The 23,506-nt window shown below is 47.9% G+C and overlaps 1 long non-coding RNA gene across 11 annotated transcripts in view; it reads right to left on the bottom strand.

Moving 5' to 3' along the window:
• The window catches only part of LOC121818302 (uncharacterized), an 89,678-nt gene that overhangs the window by 12,937 nt on the left and 53,235 nt on the right, over positions 1 to 23,506 (bottom strand). For all 11 annotated transcript variants that reach the window (XR_006058358.2, XR_006058356.2, XR_009598775.1 and 8 more), the window contains one exon: positions 2,911 to 3,528. This is a non-coding gene — a long non-coding RNA (uncharacterized LOC121818302). The remainder of the gene's footprint in view (positions 1 to 2,910; positions 3,529 to 23,506) is intronic.

The raw sequence follows: 23,506 nt of genomic DNA, 5'->3' as shown, positions 1-23,506 counted from the left end.
AGGCTCCTCTGTCCATGGAATTCTCCAGGTAAGAATACTGGGGTGGGTAGCCATTCTGTCTGCAGGGGATCTTCCTGGCCCAGGGGTCCAACTTGGGTCTCCTGAATTGCAGGCGGATTCTTTACTGTCTAAGCCACCAGGGAAGCTGTCATTATAATAGCTCACATCTATGTGAATACCCACTATGTGCCAGGCATCCTACTGTGCACTGCATACCTTATCTAACCTGCTCCCCACAGTGATACCAGTGCAGGGCTTATTATTCCCAATTCAGAAATAAGCCACTTATCCAAGGCCACACAATATGTGGTGGGGCTATCTCTGGCCCCACAGTCTGGGACACTGTTCTAAGGACCTGTGTGGAGAATACCCTCTCCTGGGCTCATGTCTTCTTCCTCGTGTGACCCCACTCAGCTCAGACTTGGATCAGTGACCCATGATCAGGAAGAAACAAGCACAATGTAACAAAGATGCCTGTTGCGGGGGGGGGGGGGGGGGGGGGGGGGGGGGTTGGGGGGGTGGGGGCATTGAGGGGGCGGGTACCCAGGCCCCACATTTCCCCAACCCCCATCCATCAAAGTCAAAAGCCTTGGGAAACTGATGTGCACAGCAGACTACATTTTCCAAGAATGGCTGTAACCATGTCACCTATCCCACGTGCTCTTCTACAATGTGACAGTGACTTTTCTCATTGAGAAACTGGGTCTGTGCCCCCTTCCCTTAAGTCTGGGCAGGCTGGTGACGGCTTCAATCAATACTTCCACTGGACATGGACGTGATGCCAGGTGACTCCCAAGGCTGAGTCCTAAAAGCCCACGCAGCTGCCACCTTATTTGCTAGTTAACAATCACACTTGGGAGCCCTGAGCCACCACCTAAGAAGTCCCATCATGCTGAGGCCACCATGCTGTGAGGAAGCCCAAGCTACATACAGAGGCCACCTGTGGGCACTCCGTCCACCATTCAAGCCTTTGAGTCCCCCCCACCACACAAGCCCAGGCCCCAGATATGTCCATATGTCCCAGGCCTGCAGATGACTCCAGCCTCCAACTCTCACGGCTGGGCTTTGAGTCCTTCCTGCTGAGGCCTGACCTTGCGGAGAACAGACAAGCCATCCCCCACTGTACCCTCTCTGAATTCCTGAGCCTTAGAGTCCATGAGCATAATAAAATGCTTATTTGAAGTCACAAAGTTTTGGCGTTATCTGTTACATAGCGATGGTAACTGGTAAGGTTGGGTCAGCCAGTGGGTTGACCTTCCCCAATAGCTCCAGCCAGACCTGCTGCAGCTGTGTTTCTGCTCTGAAACCCAGGAAACTCGGCACCCTCTTATACCAGGGCCCCCTCCCCCCACTTACCACGGAGAACTGTAGCCACATCATTCCCTCCCCCTATGTTGAACAAGGCTGCCCGGTCTAACCAATAGGATATCTTAGAAATGATTAAGTGAGATTTCTGAGGTTAGGTCATAAAAGACACTGTGGGTTCTGTCTGGCTCTCTTTCAGATCACTTGCTCTAGGGGAAAAGAGCTTCCACACCGTGAGGATTCTCTAGTAGCCCCACAAGAGGGGCCTACACACCAAGGAACTGAGCTCCCCTGCCAACAGCCAACCCCATTTCACCAGCCAACCAAAAAAGTAGCCTTGAAAGTGCATCCTGCGGCCCTGGCAAATCTTTCAGATGGTCATTGGTGACCCCGGCCGACATCCTGGCTACCACGGCACGGGGACTGCCCAAGCCAGGGTCGCCCAGTTCAGCTGCTCCCAAATTCCTGATCTTCAGCGACTGTGAGATAACAACTGTTTATTGTTTTAAGTGACTACATTTAGGGGTAATTTGTTATTCTCTGTCTCTATGTTAAACAATTCTGGGACCAGGCATGCTTTCTGATCCCCATGTTTAAATCGTACTGAGAACAAGCATAAATAACAGCTCTCTGCTCTAAGAAATACTTGCTTCTGGAAGATAAGACTGAAACAACTAAAATAGCTTGTTATCAAGACCAACAGCTAGTTCATCAAGACTTACTACAAGACCTCTGCCTTGCTCTGCTCCCTGATCCAAAACTACTTTGTCATAAACTCTCCCCAGTTCCAGTCAGTTTTTTGCCTTGAAAGACCCAACTTCAAAATCACCCAGTGATTTTGAATCAATACCCTTCCCCAATGTCCCTGCTGGGAGACATTACTAGCATTCAGTCATAGGGGTCCTTTTCCATACTGAAGTAGGTCTAATAAATTATGCTTTGCTTAATCAAATTTTTTCTGATGGTCTTTCTGGGGTAGTCAATACTGTACACCTCCCCCAAACTGGGGCATCCACTCTGGGTTCTATTTGGTCATCTGTCCCTGTGCTGTCCAATACAGCTGCCATTAGCCATATGTGACTATTTCAATAAAATGACGTGAATCACTTTGCTGGATACCTGAAATATTGTCATTCAACTGTACTTCCATTAAAAAATTCCCCCTAAAGTACATAAGATTGAAAATTCACTTCTTCAGTTGCACTAACCACATCTCGGCACAGATGGAGGATATTTTCTTTCTCACAGAAAGTTCTAGGGGAAAGTGGATCATTTGCTTGAGAGGATGGCTACCCCTGAGGAAGCTCACAGAAGCAGAGGAATTGAAGGGTGGCTGCAAACCAGAGGCAGGCCACAACCCAGAGCAGAACAGACTGCCAAACTCCTCACGGGCTTGACCAACGCCCGCATAGGCAACAGGCATGACTCCACCAGGCTCACCTCTCCGTGGGCTGCAGGAAATCACCAAGCTTTAGACCCTCAGGGCACATAGGCATGGATGTGCTGATTTCTAGGAGCATGTGATCCCCGCAGAGTGGCCCTGGCTGAAATGGAAGATAAACGATCCGATCTCTGATCCACACACAGCCTCCCTCATCAACTCACCGGCCTGTAGTGGGGCTCGCATTCTTGCTTCAGGTCTGACAGCAACCTGCCGGCCTGCAGAAACTCCCAGCCAAGCTTCCTGGATCCTTGTCAGCCCTTCAGGTCTGGGGACTGGGAAACAGGTTGAGAGGAAACCCTGGCGCGGCCCTCACAGGACAGAAATCGAGCAAAGGGGCACAGGAGAGATGCAGCGAAACCTGGGACTTCTTTTGCCTTTTCTTTCTGGGGCGCTGAGAATTGTTATTTCTTCCATGGTAACTCTCCCTTGGCTGGGGAATGTCATTTAAAATCATTCTGTCTTTAAAACCGTGGGATGAGGGAAAAGAAAAAAAGTCACCTCCAGCCAGGTTTTCACCATGCAAATCAAGGACATTTCAAAATGCTGGCAAGCTGCTCGGGGGACTTCAAAGATGTCCAGGTCCAATTACGCTTCATTTGGGGTGTGAATTGAGGAACTCTGGGGGAGGTGGCCCGAGCGCAACGTGTCAGGGTCGATACTGTGGTAATGAACCTAGGCCTTTGTTCCTGGGAGCCCAGCTGCTGACAAGTGGGCTGTTTCCTGAAGGCGGAGAAGCGCTGTGTCCCCGACCAGGTGCAGGAAGCAGGCTGGAGATGTAGCTGCAGTTCAAAAAAAAAAAAAAATCATTTTAGGGTGGCTTCTATTTTTCTTCATTTGTAAAAATCAAAGGTTTACAACAATATAATATCGTACATCAATTATACTTTAATTAAAACAAAGTTTATGTAATTAAAAAATTAAAAGGGGGCATCAACATCAAAATCTTGTTATGTCCTAGAATTAACCACACTAAAGGTCTCCTGCAATTTGATCGAGTTAGAGTCTGGGCAAGGACTCTAACTTACAGACATACCACCTCCATTTCTGTGGCTGGGTTTGTTTGAATGGGCACTTGGTAAAGTCTAGTCGGGGAGGATTCATCATTAAATGGTAAAACAAACAAACAAAACATTTTGGGGGGAATAAGTTTGGTTTTGCTTCCTAGTTAGAATGAAACTGACTGGCTGTTACTCGTTTGGGAAACTCAGCCCTCTGTAGGCAAGCTTGATGGCTTAAGGGCATTCAAAAATGATCCATTGGTGTTCTAGCCCAAAAGTCTTCTCAAAATGACAAGGCGTATTCAGAAATCTCAGCCAAGACTGCTGGGTAGATTCCTAGCAGGACACGTGAGAGCAATAAATCTGCTGCAAGTGGGAGAAAGAAGATCAAAAGCTGGTCTCTCCCACTCTCTAGGATGCTTATGCAATTCATTATTTCATGTCCTTGGTTCTTTTTTCAAATGCAGATATCCTGAGAAAGGTAACACACCCAGTAACTAACACCTTAGTGCAAATGCATGCATCAGAAACATTTGGAATGGCAGAGGAATCTCGGTGAGGCTGCCTGTGAAGAGGGAATAAAAAGTACAGATGCTGAAGTCACACCCTGCAGAGTCCGTTTCCTAGGGTGGAGGCCTAACACCAATATTATTTTTTAAAGCTCCCCAGATGATGTCAATACATGACCTAGTTGGGAACCCAAGTTGAGAACCTCCTGGGACAGAGCATGGAGGAGTGAGGACAGGGAGGGAGGCAGTGGAAGAGACAAAAGAAAAAACTAGAGATCTTCTCATGAAAGACCTGTTTGAAGTCCTGGCACCCAACTTGCTGGCTGCACGATTTAGCCCCTCTGATCTTCATCTTCTTCATCTGTTAAATGAGAATAATTTTCTTCACAAAACAGTGACTTTCAAACTTGAAAGGGCATCAGAATCACCTGGAAAGTGAAAGTCACTCAGTCGTGCCCGACTCTGTGACCCCATGAACTGTATGTAGCCCGCCAGGCTCCTCTGTCCACGGGGTTTTCCAGATAGGAATACTGGAGTGGGTTGTCATTCCCTTCTCCAGGGGATCTTCCCAACCCAGGGATCGAACCCAGGTCTCCCTCGTTGCACGCAGATTCTTTACCGTCTGAGCCACCAGGAAGCCCACCTGGAGGACTAGTCTAAATACAGATTCCCAGGCCCCACCCTCACTCCCAAATCCTGACTCAGTCGGTCTGGGGCGAGCCCCCCCAAATTTGCAATCCTAACAAGTTCCCAGGTGATCCTGATACTGCTGCTCTGGGGCAGTATCCCTGATATCAGGGGAACCTGAGCTGGTTATTATTGGTTCACCAACTTTATCCATGACGAGGCTGGAAACCAAAGGTAACACCCATTGTCTCTTGAAAAGGGCTCAAGACCCAAAGAGGGAGCTGGACTGGCACAGAAGTTATGCAAACAAATTAACATCGTTTTAGCAGTTTGCTAAGACACAACCCACGTTCAAACCTGAGGCCTGAAGCCACCAAGGAACCATCATGAAAAAGAGAGGCCACATTTTAAGCGACACCCCTGCTCTCCAAACAAGCATCCTTGACATATGCCCTAAAGAGGCCTGGCCTGGTCTCTCTGGAGCCCACTGGGCTGGAGCAACAGCGCCGAGAGCAGATGTACCTGATTCACGCTACCCTGCTCCTTGAGGGTACAATGTACCGTGAAAGCATGTTGTGTGGGGGCGGGGTGCACATTTCCTCTTTAAAATGTTCAGTGGCTTTCAGGGGCTGGAAGAGGGGGAGGGAGGCTCCTACCTTAGCTGCCCCTTAGAGCAGGGCTGGTGAAGCCAGTCTCTGAAGTAGAGAAAACCATCATTTATGCATCTGCCCCAGACTTCCCCTACCTCCTCCTATTGGATGGTTGCCAGCTCAAACTTCCCAGGTGTCAGTGACAAGATGATAAAAGAGCCCACTTTTCACATATTTGGGGGTGACAGGTTGAGGCCCTTCTCATGAATCACAGCATTTTCCCTGGGGACTCTCAAATGGGAGCCTCTCAGGCTTGGGGACTCACAGGGGACACTGCAAACCACGGGGCAGTGTGCAGGATCAAAGTTAAAGACAGGGCATGTTAAGTCAGCTTGAGAAGGAGACTCTCCACTGAGAAGGGAACTGATCCAAGAAACTGGAACTGTGCACTTCAGGGTCTTCTACCCTGAGTCCCGCAGTCACCAATTAACTAGGCATGAAGAACCTGACAGCGTTCTGGTCCACCAGGGCCTCGGGCCATCTGACCACAGCTGCTACACATTCCTTGCTCCCTGGACCCTCCAATCTGGACCCACTCCACCTCAGTCTCGGCCACGAATGATGTCACCCCCCAAATGGTGCCAATTTGAGAGTACCTGCTTCCCTGGGCTCTGGGCTTTGGGGGTTCAAAGGATTACAACCTGACATTATGATTTTTAAATTTATCTTATTGTTAATTGCTTCATCAGTTAAGATGTTACAAATTCCATAGGGCAGTCACTAGCAATCTTGTTAAAGTGCCAGCCCTAGCCTAGCATTTTTGACTGTATGGGTTGATAGGTGAATAGGTACATGGATGCAAGGGTGGATGAATGGATGGATAAAAGAATGGATACATGAAAGGACAGATGAAAGAATGAGGGTGGATGAATGGGTAAATGGATGAATGGGTAGATAGAAGGATGGATGGATGGATGGATGGATGGACAGAAGGTCAGATGGATGAATGGATAAATGGATGGGTGAATGGGCAGGTGGGTAGACTAACCTCCCTGTGTCACCTAGACCAGCAGTTTCCAAATGTTTAGATCTTAGGACCCATTTGCTTTTTTATTATTGAATACTCCAGAAGGCTTTTGTTTATACTGACCCATCTATCAATATTTCCTATATTAATAATTAAAAATGGAGAAAAGTTTTAAATATTGGTTCAGTTCAGTCGCTCAGTCGTGTCTGACTCTTTGCAACCCCATGAACTGCAACATGCCACTCCTCCCTGTCCATCACCAACTCCTGGAGTTCACTCAAACTCATGTCCATTGAGTCGGTGATGCCATCCAGCCATCTCATCCTCTGTCGTCCCCTTCTCCTCCTGCCCCCAATCCCTCCCAACATCAGAGTCTTTTCCAATGAGTCAACTCTTCGCATGAAGTGGCCAAAGTATTGGAGTTTCAGCTTTAGCATCATTCCTTCCAAAGAACACCCAGGACTGATCTCCTTTAGGATGGACTGGTTGGATCTCCTTGCAGTCCAAGGGACTCTCAAGAGTATTCTCCAACACCACAGTTCAAAAGCATCAATTCTTTGGTGCTCAGCTTTCTTCACAGTCCAACTCTCGCATCCGTACATGACCACTGGAAAAACCATAGCCTTGACTAGATGGACCTTTGTTGGCAAAGTAATGTCTCTGCTTTTCAACATGCTATCTAGGTTGGTCATAACTTTTCTTCCAAGGAGTAAGCGTCTTTTAATTTCATGGCTGCAATCACCATCTGCAGTGATTTTGGAGCCCAGAAAAATAAAGTCTGACACTGCTTCCACTATTTTCCCATCTATTTCCCATGAAGTGATGGGACCAGATGCCATGATCTTCATTTTCTGAATGTTGAGCTTTAAGCCAACTTTTTCACTCTCCTCTTTCACTTTCATCAAGAGGCTTTTTAGTTCCTCTTTACTTTCTGCCATAAGGGTGGTGTCATCTGCATATCTGAGGTTATTGATATTTCTCCCAGCAATCTTGATTCCAGCTTGTGCTTCTGCTAGCCCAGCGTTTCTCATGATGTACTCTGCATAGAAGTTAAATAAGCAGGGTGACGATATACAGCCTTGACGTACTCCTTTTCCTATTGGTTAACTGATATTAAATAACACTAATGAACTTATTAAATGAGTGGGATGCAGTCTTTGAGATGGTACCCAGTAATCCCTGCTTTGTCACCAACACCCTTAAGGATTTCCCGCCCCTTGAATCTAATGGACAGGACAATAGTGATGGAACGTTGTTTCAAAAATCAGATTATAAAAAGACTGTGGCTTCTGTCCTGCGTGCTCTCTTTCAATCATTCTTGGGGAAGCCAGCTGCCATGTCACAAGAAGAGACCCACATGGCAAGGAACTGAGGTCTGCCCACAGCCACATGACTGAGCTTAGAGGTGGATTGTTTCTTCATCTGGTTGAGCTTTGAGATGACTGCAGCCCAGGCCCATGCCTTGACTACAGCCTCATGAGAGATTCTGAGCCAGAACCACCCAGCTAAGCTGGCTGCTCCCAGATTCCTGACCTACAGACACTGACAGATAATGTGTGCTGTTTTTAGCTGCTAAGTTTTTAGGGTTATTTGTTACACAGCAATATATAACTAATATACATGTTAACATCACTAGCACAATTTAATGGAAAAAACCCTGTATTTTCTGAAAAAAAAAAAAAAAGAAAGAAAGAATTAGGGAGAAAAGTGACATTGTTATACATTTTTGCAAACCTCATTAGTAGCTGGCTTCATAGAGGACAGCTGCTTTCTCCTAGCTGCTTTAATATCCAATCTGCTGTGATATGTGGTTTTGGTTGAAGTATATGAAGAAAATGGAGCTTGTAGTTAGAAAAGACAGTCTGAAAAGGTCTGGGGTACTACAGAGATCCTTGGAACACACTTTGGGAACTGCTGACTTAGACAATCAGGGCCTCAAGAGTCTCACTCTAGGGCCTTGATCCCTAACAGTTTCCTGTTTGGGACATTTGCCAGTTAAGCAGATCAGTGGCGGCCAATACTGAGAGTTAAAGAGTGGGTTTGGCTGCAAATGGGCACAAGGGAAATTTGAGAGTCCCTTGGACAGCAAGATCAAACCAGTCAATCCTAAAGAAAATCAACGCTAAATATTCACTGGAAGCATTGTTTGCTGGATCGGATGCTGAAGCTCCAGTACTTTGGCCACCTGATGAGAAGAGCCGACTCATTGGAAAAGACTCTGATGCTGGGAAAGCCTGAGGGCAGGAGAAGGGGACGACAGAGGATGAGATGGTTGGATGGCATCACCGACCCAATGGACATGAGTTTGAGCAAACTCTGGGAGATGGTGATGAACAGGGAAGCCTGGCGTGCTGCAGTCCATGGGGTCGCAGAGTCAGACACGACTGAGTGACTGAACACCAACCGGGTGCTAGGGTGACCGTGGTAACTGACAGCACCCAGGAGTCTTGCCCCTTGCTGGAAGAGATAAGCCTCTACGAGGCCCAACAGCAGAAGACAGTGATGAACAAATGCCTAATCTTGACTGGGTCTTGCCCAAGGTGTCACCCAGAAGACAAAGGATGGCCCACTTCTGGCAGCCATGGTTAAGGCTGAGGCATCTGGGGTAGTAGAGGGTGGGGGGAGGGTGGTGTTTTGTGCAGTGAAGTTTTTTGGAGACTGTGCTGTATCCTCAGGGATTTCTCCCCTCTTCACCCTTTTCCTGTGCACCTCTCACTCCCTGCCCCCCACCCCAAGTTTAAGGTTCGTTTCAGCAGGAACCAGTCTGATTTTTCTCTGCCTAGTTGGTCAGAGCAATGCGTGCAGCTGTAGCAAAGAATAAAAATAGCCTCCTCCGTGACCAATTTCTTCCCACTTCCCTTTCTCTCTCTCCATGCTCGCCTCTCTCTGTCCCCACCTTCTGTGGAGGCAGGAAGGTCCCTGGAGGGTGCGAGCATCACTGAGCTCTGCCAGGCGCCCGAGTTTCCCTCCCAGGCAGCACCTGTTCCTGATTCTATTTTGCTGTGGCCCCCACAGGCTGGCACTGGCTTCCCAGGGGACGCAGCATTGTCAGATGGGTGCCTGCCAGCCCAGCGTCCATCCACCTCACCGGGCAGCCTTGCTCTGCCGCACGCAAGCACTGCAGACACTGACACATGGAGTGCCCACTGGCGGTGCTGGTATCTGCGGTGCCCAGCCTCTCCCCAGCCGGCCACAGACCTGCCTGTGAGCCTTCCAGATCTTCTGGCACCTTAGAGGTTAAACAAGAAACCTCAAGCTGGAAGGAGAAAAAAACAAAAAAACCCAACTGGGTGCTATGCGCCCAGGCTCCAGGCGGTGTCCCTAGTGTCCTGGGCTTCCCCCGCGCGGGGCAACTATGTGTCCTGGAGGCAGCCGTGGTGAAGATGGAATCTGAAAGTGGGCAGATTAGTGGGCTTTTTAGTTTGGAAGCAGGAGCAGAGAAGCAAACCTGGAGCAGCTCAACTCCCTGAAGCAAAGGTCTCGCCTGCCTCCGGCAACGGAGTGTTTCTAAAACCCCGAGCCACCGGCAAGAACCAGGGGTATAGCACGCCCAGCCTCTCTTCCCCAAGCCTGTAGGTCCCTGCGGGGACAGAGGACCAGCTACCTACATCATTCAGGGCTGGTTTGTGGGGTCCAGGACCATTCGCGTCACTGCACTGCAGTTTGGGAACGGAGTAATCCACTCCAGCAAAGGCGGGCGGACTTTCCAAACCACACGAAAGTTCAAACCACACAAACGTTGGCTCCAACTGGGCTTGGAGCACGGGGCTGGCTTTATCTGTCCCTGAGGGCTTTGCCCTGCCTCGTAATTGATTAGGGCTCCTAAAAACCACTGAAACGGTTTATCTTGCCCACTCAGCTTCAAGCCCCCTGATGGGCTGGAGTGGAGCCTGGATTGTTCTGGCAGCCAAGCTCCAGCCCAGCTTCCTCCCAGCTTCACGGCCCCCAGGGCCACCTGGCTGGCCCCTCACCCCACAGAGAGTCCTCATTTTGTGGCAGGAAATAGGGGCAAATGCCATGACCATGAGAATGTTATTCACCACAGAAAGGGAGATCCTTCAGACCTGATAGGAGGGGAGGAGAACGTTTTGTAAATACAGAGATTCAACTTGGAGAGGTAAGGAATTAAAGTGGGCTTTAACACAAACTAGTGAGTTAATGGGGGATCCCAGGCATGGGTAGGGGGAGTCCTGTGGTAGCTGAATTTTCAGGCTCACACCAGGACACCGCCCACCTATCCCAGCTGCTGTGGCACACAAGTCATTGCGCTAACCTTGGACAGAGAGGCAGAATTCCCCTGAATCCACAGCAGAACCCTTTCAGCCTCCGAAAGCAGGTGACCCACTCAAATTACCTAAATTCTTTCAGGCTGTGTCCTGCTCCAGCAGTTCAAGGTAAAAGAACGTGTAAACAAGTGGCTGGTCACAAGGGTTCTATCATGTTTAGTTTCCCCTGACAAAAGGGATGTGCTTGCGTGCTCAGTCGCGGCCGACTCTTGGCGACCCCGTGGACTATAGCCCGCCAGGCTCCCCTGTCCCTGGGATTCTCCAGGCAAGAACACTGGAGTGGGTAGCCATTTCCTCCTGCAGGGGATCTTCCCAGCCCAGGGATCGAACCCAGGTCTCCTGCATCTCCTGCACTGACGGGCAGATTGTTTTACTACTGAGCCACCTGGGAAGCCCAACAAAAGGGGTACCCTTCCTTGAAAAACACCTCACAGATGTAAAAGGCTTTACAGTTTACAAAGCTGTGTAGCAATCCCCCCCCCCATCTCACCTCATCTCATCCTAAAAACTGTGAGCAATGGGGTGTGACTCCTATAGCAGTTAGGGTTCAGTTGCAGGAAACAGAAAACCTCTCCGGCTATTTTAAGCCAGGAGAGATTTAATACAGGAAATTAGGTGATTACAAAATCATTGGAGCAGGTTCTAGACGGCCGTAACACCACTGAGCTGGGCTGCCAAGACTGCCACCATCTCCGCCATCACCAGGAAGGTGGAGAGGGAGGGGCCAGCCACAGAGATGTTGCTTCCAAGAGGACACTGTTGTAGTTGCCTTCCAAAGTCAGGAAGCCAGTGCCACCACAACACTTCTCAATACCCACAAAGCTGGTGACTAATCAAACACTACAATGTTGTCTCTCTCACACATACACACACACTGTCTCCAGCAGCAACAGCCAGAGCAGCAGGCAAGTGGTCTCTTCCTCAGCGCTGCCTTCCTAACCTCGCACAAGTGCACCTAACTGCTGGAATCAAATTCTCCTTGGCAGCCCCAGCTGCAAAGGTGTCTGGGAACTGTAGTTTTTAGCCTTCAACCGCTGCAAAACATGAATGTGCCAGAGGACCAGGTTGGAATGGAGGCTGAGTGCCTGCCACCTCATCTCCATTTTGCAGGCAAAGAAACTAAGGGTCAGAGAAGTTAAGGAACATGTACAAGATCACATGGCTAGTGAACGTCGATCTCTCTGACTCCAAAACCTGTGCTTTCATCTGATACACAGAACCAATGGCCCCATTCCATTTGGGGCTTTGGCAATCTTAGGGACATCTTAATTTAGCCCAATGACCCAGACTATAGTAGAAGCTACCACATACCTCCTGCATGCTCAAAGGCTGGACAGCAGGCTATGACATGAAACTGAGGCTCGGGGACTTAGAATCGAACCCAGCGTTCCTGACGCCATGTTGTGTATTGTGTTCCTGTCCTTACACACACAAACAGACACACAAACCCGCATCAATATCTGGAGGAAGGGAAGACAAGCCCGGGTTGTCCTTGGAGACATACGATCCTCTAGCATTCCCTGGAGACATCTGTTCTACAGTTTTCCAGGTGAGAAGTACAAGGCTGACCCACATCCAACCCCCACGACCGTGTTTGAGAAATTCCCCATCTTGCTAGTTGCCTACCACCAGAGAAGTGAAAAACGCTATCCAGTCACTTTCCCAGCTACCACTGTAGTTAGTGTGGGCTCCTGACTTATGCTCAGCCAATCAGATGCCCCATCAAAGACTTGGAGTCAGGAGCTGGTGATGCTCAGATATACGGAGGACAGAAGTCCATTCTGATGGAGGGTGGCAGTCACCATGGCAATGACATTCCATTCCTGGGATGACAGGTACCATATCCATGTCCAGAGGTGGCAGTGTAAGCCGGTGTGTCCTGGATTTGGCAATGGGATGGTCACTGGGTGGGCCTGACTTTGGCCGTGGTCCTGACCGCTATGCAGATGCCTTTGGCCTGCTTTCCAAACTCAGTTGCTCCAGGCCTCCTGGTTATTTTGTGAACTCACCAAGACCTTTTTGATAAAGTCCTTTTCTGCTTAAATAAACCAGAATTGCTTCCTGTTGCTCAGAGCCAAGAGTTCTGGCCGTTGTAGCTCAGTTGCCAGATTTTCCCTGGCCTTCCCCAGCCAGACCACACAGGACACCAGGGAGTCTAGAGCCGTCATGCATGGTGGCCCACTTCCTGGGAGCTTGCATCCCAGGACATCAGTCTGTTGGCTTTACCCCAGGAGAGCTGGCTGGGTCTGACAGAGGGAGGGTCCCACATCCATCCCAGGTAGTTGTGTGATGACAGTCTTGGGCTCCAACTCAGACTGTCTCCCATCAAAGGCTTTCCCATTGACCATGACCTTTCCTTGGGTGCAAGTCACAGACCTCCCACACAGACACATACCTCTCCAAGGTCTCCCATTCAGCATCCAGAGAACACTTCCTCTTCTTCCAGAGGCTTTGCTTTTTGTTAGCCTTGGCCCCACACGGAGGCAGAACAGCTGTGGACCCAGTTCAGACTCCACAAATACAGGCTGGGGGCACTGAGGCTCCTACAGGAGATGATAGCTGGACATTAAAAAGAATTTGCAGCAACATGGATTGTTGCTGTTCGGTCACTAAGTCAGTCATGTCCAACTCTTTGGGTCTCCATGGACTGCAGCATGCCCGGCTTCCCTGTCCTTCACTGTCTCCTGGTGTTTGCTCAAACTCATGTCCATTGAGTCAATGATGCCATCCAACTGTCTCATCCTCTGTCATCCCCTTCTTCTCCTGCCCTCAATCTTTCCCAGCATCAGGGTCTTTTTCAACAAGTTGGCTCTTCACATCAGGTGGCCAAAGTATTGGAGTCCCTCCAGTGAATATTCAGGACTGATTTCCTTTAGGAATGACTATTTTGATCTCCTTACTGTCCAAGGGACTCTCAAGAGTCTTCTCCAGAACTATAATTCGAAAGCGTTGATTCTTCAGGCTCAGCCGTTTTTATGGTTCAACTCTCACATTCGTACATGACTACTGGAAAAACCATAGCTTTGACCAAACACATCCTTGTCACCAAAGTGATGCCTCAGCTTTTTAATACACTGTCTAGGTTGGTCAAGAGATGATGACAAGAGATTGTCATACTAAGTGAAGTCAGTCAGACAGAAAGAGACATATCTTATGATATTGTTGTATGCAGAATCTAAAAAAGAAATGATACAAATGAACTTATTTACAAAAGAGAAACAGACTCACAGGCCTAGAGAAGGAACTTATGCTTACCAGGGAGAAGGACGGAGGGAAGGGATAGTTAGGGAATTTGGGATGGACAAGTACACACTGTTATATTTAAAATGGATAACCAACAAGGACCTACTGTATAAATACTATGTAACAACGTAAATGGAAGGGTGCTTCTCACCTAGGGGCTGGGCGTTCAGGTCCCGTCAGTGGGTGAAATTGACCAGGGCTTCACTTAGTCAGAGGCAGGCAGGAGCCAGAGAGACTGGCTTCCTGCAGTCATCACCATGGAGCCAACTCACATCAGCTGAGTGTAGACGGGGGCAGAGGGTAGGAGGCCTATCTCAGGAGATGGCCCAGCTGGTGGGTAGACTAGAAGTCCACTGGGATGGCAACAATGTGCTGTAAACTTGGGCTTATCTCTGTCTTTGTTCCCATGACCCTTGCTTTCCGAGTAAGGGTACCGTGAAAATAGAACAGAGGTCCAGGGAGAGTGTGTACCCTGAGGCCAGCAGAAACAGGATGCCGCTGTGGTTGGAGAGTCCACAAGTGATGGGGCCACCACTGCCCTGGCTGGGACTCTGAAGGAAGTAAGTGTAGTTTTCTGTAGTTAACATGGAAGGGAGAAGGGCAGGGGGGCCCAGCAGAAAAAAGATGCTTTTCTCCCTTTTGTCAGGTGAGCAAGAGAGGTTCAAGGACATCCTGGAGTGTTCGGGTAGGGGTGGGCTAAAGATAAGATGGAAAATCACATCGCCACTCAACTCTGCCGGGGATGGTCACAAACACCAGCCTGCCATAAAGTCAGCCTCAGCCATGCTTTGAGAGAGAAGCATGGATTTTGGAGTCAGACGGACCTGGGTTCAAATCCCAGCTACGCCATTCAACAGCTGTGGGATCCTAGACAAGCTCCCCCCCCCTTTTTTGGTGGATTGTTACTTGGGCATCCCCGTTAGCCATGCTTCCCAGTGTGTGTGCCCTCATGTTGCCCCTCCCACGCTGACTCTGAGTTTAGGCATGTGGCTTTCCTTGGCCGATGAGGATATAAACAAGCACGAGATAAAGCAGAGGCTTGCAAAGTGCTTGCATGCTGAAGCTTGTCCTCTCAGAACACTCCATCCTGGAAGTCAACTGCCTTGCTTGAGGACCCAAAGCTAGCCTGGTGAAAATGTGAGGAAGAGAACTGAGGCAGCCCAGCCAGTAGCTAGCACCAAGACTTCACACACGAGAGGCCCTCTTTGGCCTTCCAGCCGAATCTAGCTGCCAGCTGACTGCATTCACATGAAAAACCCCAGATGATACCACCTGGGGCCCGAGAACCACCCAATTAATCCACAGATTCATGAGAAATTATCATTTGTTCATTATCATTCCATGTTGTTTTAAGCCTCTAAGCTTTGGGAGGTTGTTACACGGTAGTAAATAACTGAAATACTGTCTAACCTTCTGAGCCTCAGCTGCCCCCTCTGTAAAATGGGGTGAAAACATTCTTTGCCAAAAGTTATGAGGAGTAAATTTAAGACACAACAATGATGAGCACTTACTGAGTACCTGCTGTGTTCAAACACTGATAGATGCCAAGCCAAATGTAGGTAATTTAAAACATCCTGAATATTCATTTGAAGGACTGATGCTGAAGCTGAACCTCCAATATGAAGCAAAGAACTGACTCATTAGAAAAGGCCCTGATGATGGGAAAGATTGAAGGCAGGGGGAGAGGGGGACGAAGGAGAATGAGATGGTTGGATGGCATCACCAACTCGACGGACGTGAGTTTGAGCAAGCTCCGGAAGTTGGTGATGGACAGGGAAGCCTGGTGTGCTGTGGTCCATGGGGTCGCAAGGAGTTGGACACAATTGAGCGACTGAACTGAATTGAACTGATCTGCGGAGCATCTATCTCTGTGAAGTAGGCCCATTTTCCATTCAAGGAGCTGGAACATACAGGGGTTAACTAACTTGCCCAAGGTGGCAAGTTAAGGTCTGAGCTGGGGCTCTAACCTGGGTCCCTCTCATTCTAATCACTATGACCCAGCAGGGCCTCCTTCACTGGCACCAATGAGTGAACAAACCACCTTCCAGGGAAGCATCAAACCTATGTTTCAAGAACTTTGGCAGGTGGCTGGAGGAGGGAGGTGGGTGGTGTACTCACAAGGTTGGCATCAAGTCCAAGTGCCCTCAAGGGCAGGTTAGCAGGGCTCCGTTTGGTGGCCAGCCCTGTGCTCTTGGCGTTGCTTCAGAGAGCCCTGGGTCACAGGGGATGACAGAATTCAGAGCAAATGCATTTTCACTTCTAGGAAAACAGCTAATGGGGGTCATCAGCACCACGGTCACAGCCAAAAGGCAGCTTGTTTCTCAAGAGGCAGGAAGCACCTCAGCCATGAGTGCCCTGCCCCCAGCACTGGAGAGCCTCAAGAAGCTAGAAGCCACCCTTTAGTCCCTCTGAGAGACAGCCCCCTTTACACACACATAACACACACACACAAGCCACAAGGAGGGGGCAGCTGTGGGGTCCTAGATCACAATGGGGTGGGGGTGGGGCAAGACCAGAGGGCCGCCCCCCGCTGCTGCTAGGAGGCTCCCATCCTTCCAAGAAGGTAATGAATGACGCCGAAGAGGGATTCTTCCTTGCCCTCACCCCAAGCTAATGGTTTCACTCTCCCTCCCAGAGACGCAGGAACAACCTTGTCCTGGGCCGGGGTGGGATGAGGGCGGGGAGGTGGGTAGGGAAGCCCGCAGCTGAAAAAACCCGCACCTTCCTCTCTTTCCTTGATTCCACCCATCTTACCCACTCTGCCTTCACAGGGTCCTTTTCAGAAGTGTTCACACATGACACAAGGTGCGAAAAGAGATGTTCTGAAAGTATATTGCCAGAATGATCTCAACTTTGTTTCAAAACTATATACATTTGAAAATTTGAATCTATATGTATATGTTCATAAATATACAAAAATGAGTGGCAGGAACCATCTGAAAGTGTTGACAATGATTTGGTGCTAAGATACAGTTTTTTTTTTCTTCTTTGAATCTTTCTGTAGCTTTAACTTCTCTACAAAAGACACGATCACTTTGAGAATCAGAAAAGAAACTATATCATCTGTGCTGCTTTTTAATGAATGTGCGCGGTCTGGAAAAGTCACACCTCAAAATTCTTCTCATCCAGCACCTTCATTATTGGTTCACACCTAGAGGAGTAGTAGTATCTCTGGACACCTGAGTCTTCACCCAGGGCAGAGATGGGAAGCAAGAGGCCTCCAACGCCTCGGGCAAGAGGGGGTGGGGCCATTGAGGCTAAGCAGAAAGGGGCGGAGTCAGTGAGACCGAAGCCTGTGTCTGTCACTACCTAGGATTGCTTCCTGTCCTCCTGTGGCCTGAAGACACTGCAAGACTGGGCTGGAGAAGCTGCTGGAATGGAGGGCCACCCCTGGCCTGGCCTGGGAGGGCAGGAAGCCCTGGCCTGAAAGCAGAATTCTGAGGCCTGGCTCACGCATGTTGCCTGGTTCACACTGGACTTCACCACTTACAGTAACAGCCTTCCCTTGCAGGCAGAGCAGGGACTGCAGGAGCTGAGGTGGCGCGTGCACAGAGCTCAGCACAATTCCTAGTACACACTAGGCGAATAACACACGCCCATCAGCGCTGCTATCCTGGGTAAGCCCAGCGCCTCAGTCATCTGGTGCTAGAAAAGGGATGTGCTATCCTGTTGGTGCTCAGCCGGCAATCCCCTGTTCTGTTTCTTGCTGGGTCCTGCTAAATATGCAACCGGAAAAAAACTTTTCTACCTCCAGAGCAGTTTCTTGATGTGCTATCTTGGCCAAAGCAAGCTGTTAATTAGCATGGGTGAGAAATGCCCAGATGATACCATCAAAGACCTTTAAAGTACCCCCAGCTGGTTGGGGGTGTTTGTTTTGCTTCCCATCAACTCTGCTCAGAACCATGACAGTATCTCCAGCCAGAGTGGGAGCCCCGAGGGGCAGGGTGGGTCCAGGAAAGCCAGACACAACTGGGAATGGTGAAGTTTCCTGACAAAGGGGTGGACTCAAGACGAGCTCCTCTGTCCTCCCGTACTTTCAGGCTTGTAGTGCCTCTATCTGCTCTCTCCCTGCTCTGACTTAACACCCTTGCTTCCAGAAAGGGATCTGCAGTAAGTCATTTACACATTAGTATGAATTTTTGGTATTCCCAGGGGCCTCCAGTTTCATCGTGAAATAAAACTCTTTATTCTCTTCCCTTGAAATCCTGGGGCAGGGGGGTAAGGGGCAGTCCTTGGCCTTAAATGAGAAGATGGGAAGGAGTGCTAATTCTGATGTTTTAGCCATTCCTGGGCCCAGTCACCCACATCCCCAAGGTTAGACCCTCCTCTACTCTCTGAGTCCAGTAATGTAGGTATTCACCTTTATTTCTCATTAAGGAAACTGGAATAAAAGCATGAAAAGCTTTTCTCTATCCTTAAAAGAGAAGCATCTACAGAGTTTTTAAAAAAAAAAAAAGTGTTAAACTGATAGAAAAAAAAAAAAAAATGACACAGAACTCAGAAGTCCTAAAGGAAAAGATGGGTGGATGTGATAACACCAGCCTCCTTTGCAGGGAAATACAGCATCAACCAGAGATTGAAAGCTGGTCTCCCACTGATCCAACCCACACCAGACATTGCTGCCTCTTCTAGTTACTTACAGTTTTTTGAATGAGTTGCCAGCATTTTAAAATTGGAAGTTTCCCCATAAAAATCCATATTTCCGGCATCTCCTGAAGAATCAGAAGACCCAGCACACTGGTTCCCAGGAGAGGCACACATGCTCCCTGGCCTGCCCTGGCCTCAGAACCTGCTTCACTTATTCACATTGTTTGCTTCAATTCAGCAGATGCCTGCGATGTGCCATAAACAAATCAACAAAGCAAAAGGTGCTTTAGAAGAACATGCTTGCCACACATCCAAGCAAAAGTTAATATCCATTATATATCAATAAAACCTCCACCAACAGTTAGGTGGGAAAATGGGGGAAAGTATAAACAAGTAATTCATAGAGAAAGAAAGTCAAATGGCCAATAAACAGGAAAGACACTCAACCTCTGGGTGATTAGGAAAATGCAAATGAAAATGAGAAGACACCTTTTTCAAAAGCCATCAAATTAACAAACAATCAAAAAGCTGTCTTAGCATCGCTGTTGACGAGGAGGTGGGGAAAGGAGAGCTTATGCACAGTGTTTGGGGAGCACGTAATTGGTGCAGCCTTTTTGGAGGGAGATCTGGCAGTTCCAATCGGTATTTTAAATACATGTACCTTTAAAGAAATGTGGGTAAATTTTTACTGAAGTAGAGCATGCCTCCAGAAAAGGATGCAAATCCTGAGTGTGTGGCTGAGACACTGAACACACCCAGGTGACCAGTGCAGATGGGAAAAGAGAATGTTATCAGTACCCAGAAGCCCCCCGCCCCCGAGCCCACTCTCAGTCAGTAAATCTCCCTGAAGATAACCACTATCCCAGCTTCTAAAAGGATTTGCCTGTTTCTGAACATTCCATGAATGGAATTATGTAGTATGTATTCTTTAGTGTCTGGCTTTTTTCACCAAATATTATATATTTATTTAATTTTTTAGCTTCATTGAATATAAATAAAATTTATATTTTTTTAGATATTCTAGTTTAAATCAACTAGAACATAGGTGATTTACAATGTTGTGTTAATTTCTGCTGTACAGCAAAATGAGTCAGTTATACACACATATATTCTTTTTTTATATTCTTTTCCATTATGGTTTATCCCAGGACATTGGGTATAGTTCCCTTTGCTATACAGAAGGACCTTGTTGTCCATCCCTTCTATATGTAATAGTTTGCATGTAACAACCTCAAACTCCTAGTCCATCCCTCCCCCACAAATATTTTTTAACTTCATCTAATTTCTGTGAAGCAGAACATTCATTGTTGCATAGAATTCCATTGCATGGCTAAACCGAACTTTATTATTCTGTTGTATTGATGAAGGCCATTTGGGTTGTTTCCAACTTGGAGCTATTGCAAATAGTGCTGCTAATGAACATTCTTGTATGTGATTTCTGGTGCCCATAGAAACACAGTTCTGGGACTTGTCTGGCAGTCCAGTGGTTAAGACTCCATGCTTCCTCTGCAGCGGGCACAGGTTCAACTGTGAATAACATGGGGGTTAGGGACATAGACCCTCCATGCAGTTGAATCCGTGCATAACTTATAGTCAGCCCTCCAGATATACATTGTGTTTCCTCCATATTCACGGTCCCAAATGCACAGATTCAACCAACCTCTGTAGCACTGTCATATTTACTATGGAAAAAAGCCACCTATAAGTGGACCTGAGCACTTCAAACCCCTGCTGTTCAAGGGTCAACTGAATACCTCCTGACACCACTCACTTTAGGAATCTGTTTTACAGAACCCCCTGAGAGAACAAGGCTTCATGTCCAAGGTGTTTATTTTAACACTGAAAATAGTGTGGTCAACCTCTGCACTCACTAATAATGATATGGTTAAAAAATATGATGTCAAGCTTCCCTGTGATTTGGAATAGTATGCAGCTCATAAAAAAGAGAACAAGCTTCCTGGGTGAATGCTGATGTGGAAAGCTGCTCACTCATCGTTAAGTGAAAAATAATCCTGCCAAAAAGTTGGGTATAGTATGATTCCACTTTTTAAGCTAACAGAAGATAAAATGGAACTTTATAAGTGGAGATGTGTGCTCATTATATCTGGAAGGACTTTTCACATGTGAACTAGGGAAGGGAAATGCAGTGAGGGGAAGTGAGGAAGAGGTGAGATTTTGTATATGTTTTGTATATCTCAAATTCATCTACTTTTCTCCACCCTCATCGCCACTGTCCTATACTAAGCCACCATGACCTCTGGTGTTGAAAACACAATGGTCTCCTTACAGGTTCACCTTTTGTCACCTCTGCCACCCGCAAGAAGGTGGGGACTCAGGGGACAGCAGTGGAAATGTTGGCCTCAAGAGTACACTACCGTAGTGGGGTCAGGAAGGCTGCCCGTGATACTGCCCATCAAGTGAAAAAAGAACCTTGTGAAAAAATAGGTAGGGTACAGTCCCCCTTTTTAATAAAAAATTTAAAGTTAAAACAATACGAGGGAATATATATATATGCATGTGTGCTAAGTTGCTTCAGTTGTGTCCAACTCTTTGGGACCCCATGGACTGTAGCCCACCAGGCTCCTCTGTCCATGGGATTTCCCAGGCAAGAATACTGGAGTGGGTAGCCAGTTCCTTCTCCAGGGGATCTTCCTGACCCAGGGATGGAACCCGCATCTCTTACCTCTCTTGAACTGGGAGGCAGGTTCTTTACCACTAGTGTCACCTGGGAAGCCCGAATATATATGTACGTGCATTAAAAGATTTGGAAGCCACGGCCAGCATAAAACCTCATTATCCACAAAGCAAGTGACAGGCTGGTGTTCCCCTAGGAACAGCTGCACCATGGCACGCTAGTGACCTTCCACGTATCCACATGGACCACAACACAGGCAAGGTTTGAACTGCAGCTAATCTGCATCTTGACAGAACAAGAGAAGATGGAGGCCACCTTCCATTCATCTCCTGAATCAGTCAGCTGAGACCATCATACTCAGCACCTTAGACTAGGTGGCTTACATGACAGAAATTTAATTCCTCGCAGCTCTGGAGGCTGGAAGTCCAAGATCAAGGTGCTGGCAGGGCTAGTTCCTTCTGAGGGCCAAGAAGGAAGGATCTGTTCCAGGCCTGTCCCCTTGGTTTATAGATGGCTGTCTTCTTCCTGAGTCTTTACATCACCTTCTCTCTGTGTCCTAATCTCCTCTTCTCATAAAGACACCAATCAGATTGGATGAGGGCCACCCATATGATCTCATTTTAATGTAATTACATCTTGACTGGCCCTGTCTCCAAATGCAGTCACATTCCAAAGATACTAAGGGTTAGGATTTCAGCATATGAATTTGGGGTGTGGGGGATATAATTCAGCCAATAACACTCTCCATCTCCCCTGGGAGGCTTTCAGGAGATGGTTTCTCATCACCTCCCGGGTTCTGATGAGCTGGGAAATTTTCATGCCACCCCCCTCAAGACAGAGCTTGTGCGAAACTGCCTAGTTTTACATGTTTATACCGCCAGTCTAGAATGGGTCCATCAGCCCATTTTGTTTTGATGTCATCCTTTTGGGGGTAAGACAAACACCCAGGGAGCTGGCACCTCTGATTAATCTTCCTTTTACTGTTTATGTAAGTAATAAACTGTCCAAATCTGAGAGTGGCTTACTGCATCTTTATCAGCTAAGTCAGCCAGGGCCTGGCCTTTGGCTTTCCTGGAAAGTCTTATGTGTGCTTGACAACAGACACTGGAATGTGTTGCACAAGCGAAAACAAAAATCTTGCTAACAGAGATGGGAGAAAGAAAAACAAGAAGGATGGCTCCCAATTCTGTGCGCCTCCCTCCCCCACAGCCAGCACCCAGTGCTGTTATGCTGGGGTGACCCAGGCCTCCCCACTCCAGCTGCTGGGTCACCTGTATTTGAACTTGCTCGCTATTTAGGAAATGAATTAACAAAAGATAAAGTGCGTGCATCAAAATATCTAGAAGCACTTTTTTATGTGTAAACTGATGGCATCAATAATCCTTGAGGAAGGGAGTTTGACACTTCATGCATATTTTATACAACAGGCCCCAGAGGATACGGGTGACCTGGCAGAGGTGGGAAGACTGGCTTCAGACAGGCAAGGTTGAGTCCACTCACAGTTAGCATTCTGCACAGGCCTCATTACTCTCAACTCTTTCCCCAACAAATAAAAGTTTAGGTAAAGAAATCAAAACCACGAGGAGAGACCACTTCACACCCATCAGGATGGCTATTTTCAAAACCCAGAGAAAACAGAGAATAGCAAGCGTTAATGAGGATGTGGAGAAACTGGATCCCTTGTGTGCTGCTGGCGGGAATGGAAAATGGTGCAGTCACTGCGGAAAATAGTAGCCAGACACAAAAATGACAAATATTGTATGATTCCACTTATATGAGGTCCCTAGAGCGGTCGGAATCCTAGACACGGAAAGTAGGACGGTGGTTGCCAGGAGGTAAGGAGGAGTTTCTTTACATTTTGTCCTAATTAGTGTATCATAATAATATTTTGTATTGAAATCAGAGATAATTTTTATAGAGAATCAAAGCGTCCTGATGGTACCTGACTTCCCCTTTCCAGGCCTTCTTCCAGACCTCTGAAGGGAGGAATAGGTCACATATCTCACAGCTTCCTTCAGAGAACTAAGGAAGGGAGTTAAAAACCAAACGTCCAGCATTACGGCAGTAGCACCTGCCTACCAAACAGTTTCTGGAAAGACAGTATTCAGGGAACTCCACTGCAGAGAGAAACACAAAGGCGCTGATGTCTACAACTACTTGTCAAGAAAGTGCTTGACCGAAAGGCAGTGGGCAGGACAGCCATTCCCAGTGGCCATTTTATTTCTGTAACAGCCCAGGGCAGGTCCATGTCAGTG

The sequence above is a fragment of the Ovis aries genome, chromosome X (assembly GCF_016772045.2).
Source record: "Ovis aries strain OAR_USU_Benz2616 breed Rambouillet chromosome X, ARS-UI_Ramb_v3.0, whole genome shotgun sequence".
NCBI classification, from domain to species: domain Eukaryota; kingdom Metazoa; phylum Chordata; class Mammalia; order Artiodactyla; family Bovidae; genus Ovis; species Ovis aries.
Note: the sequence above shows the minus strand (reverse complement) of the source record. Positions and strands in the feature narration are given on the sequence as shown.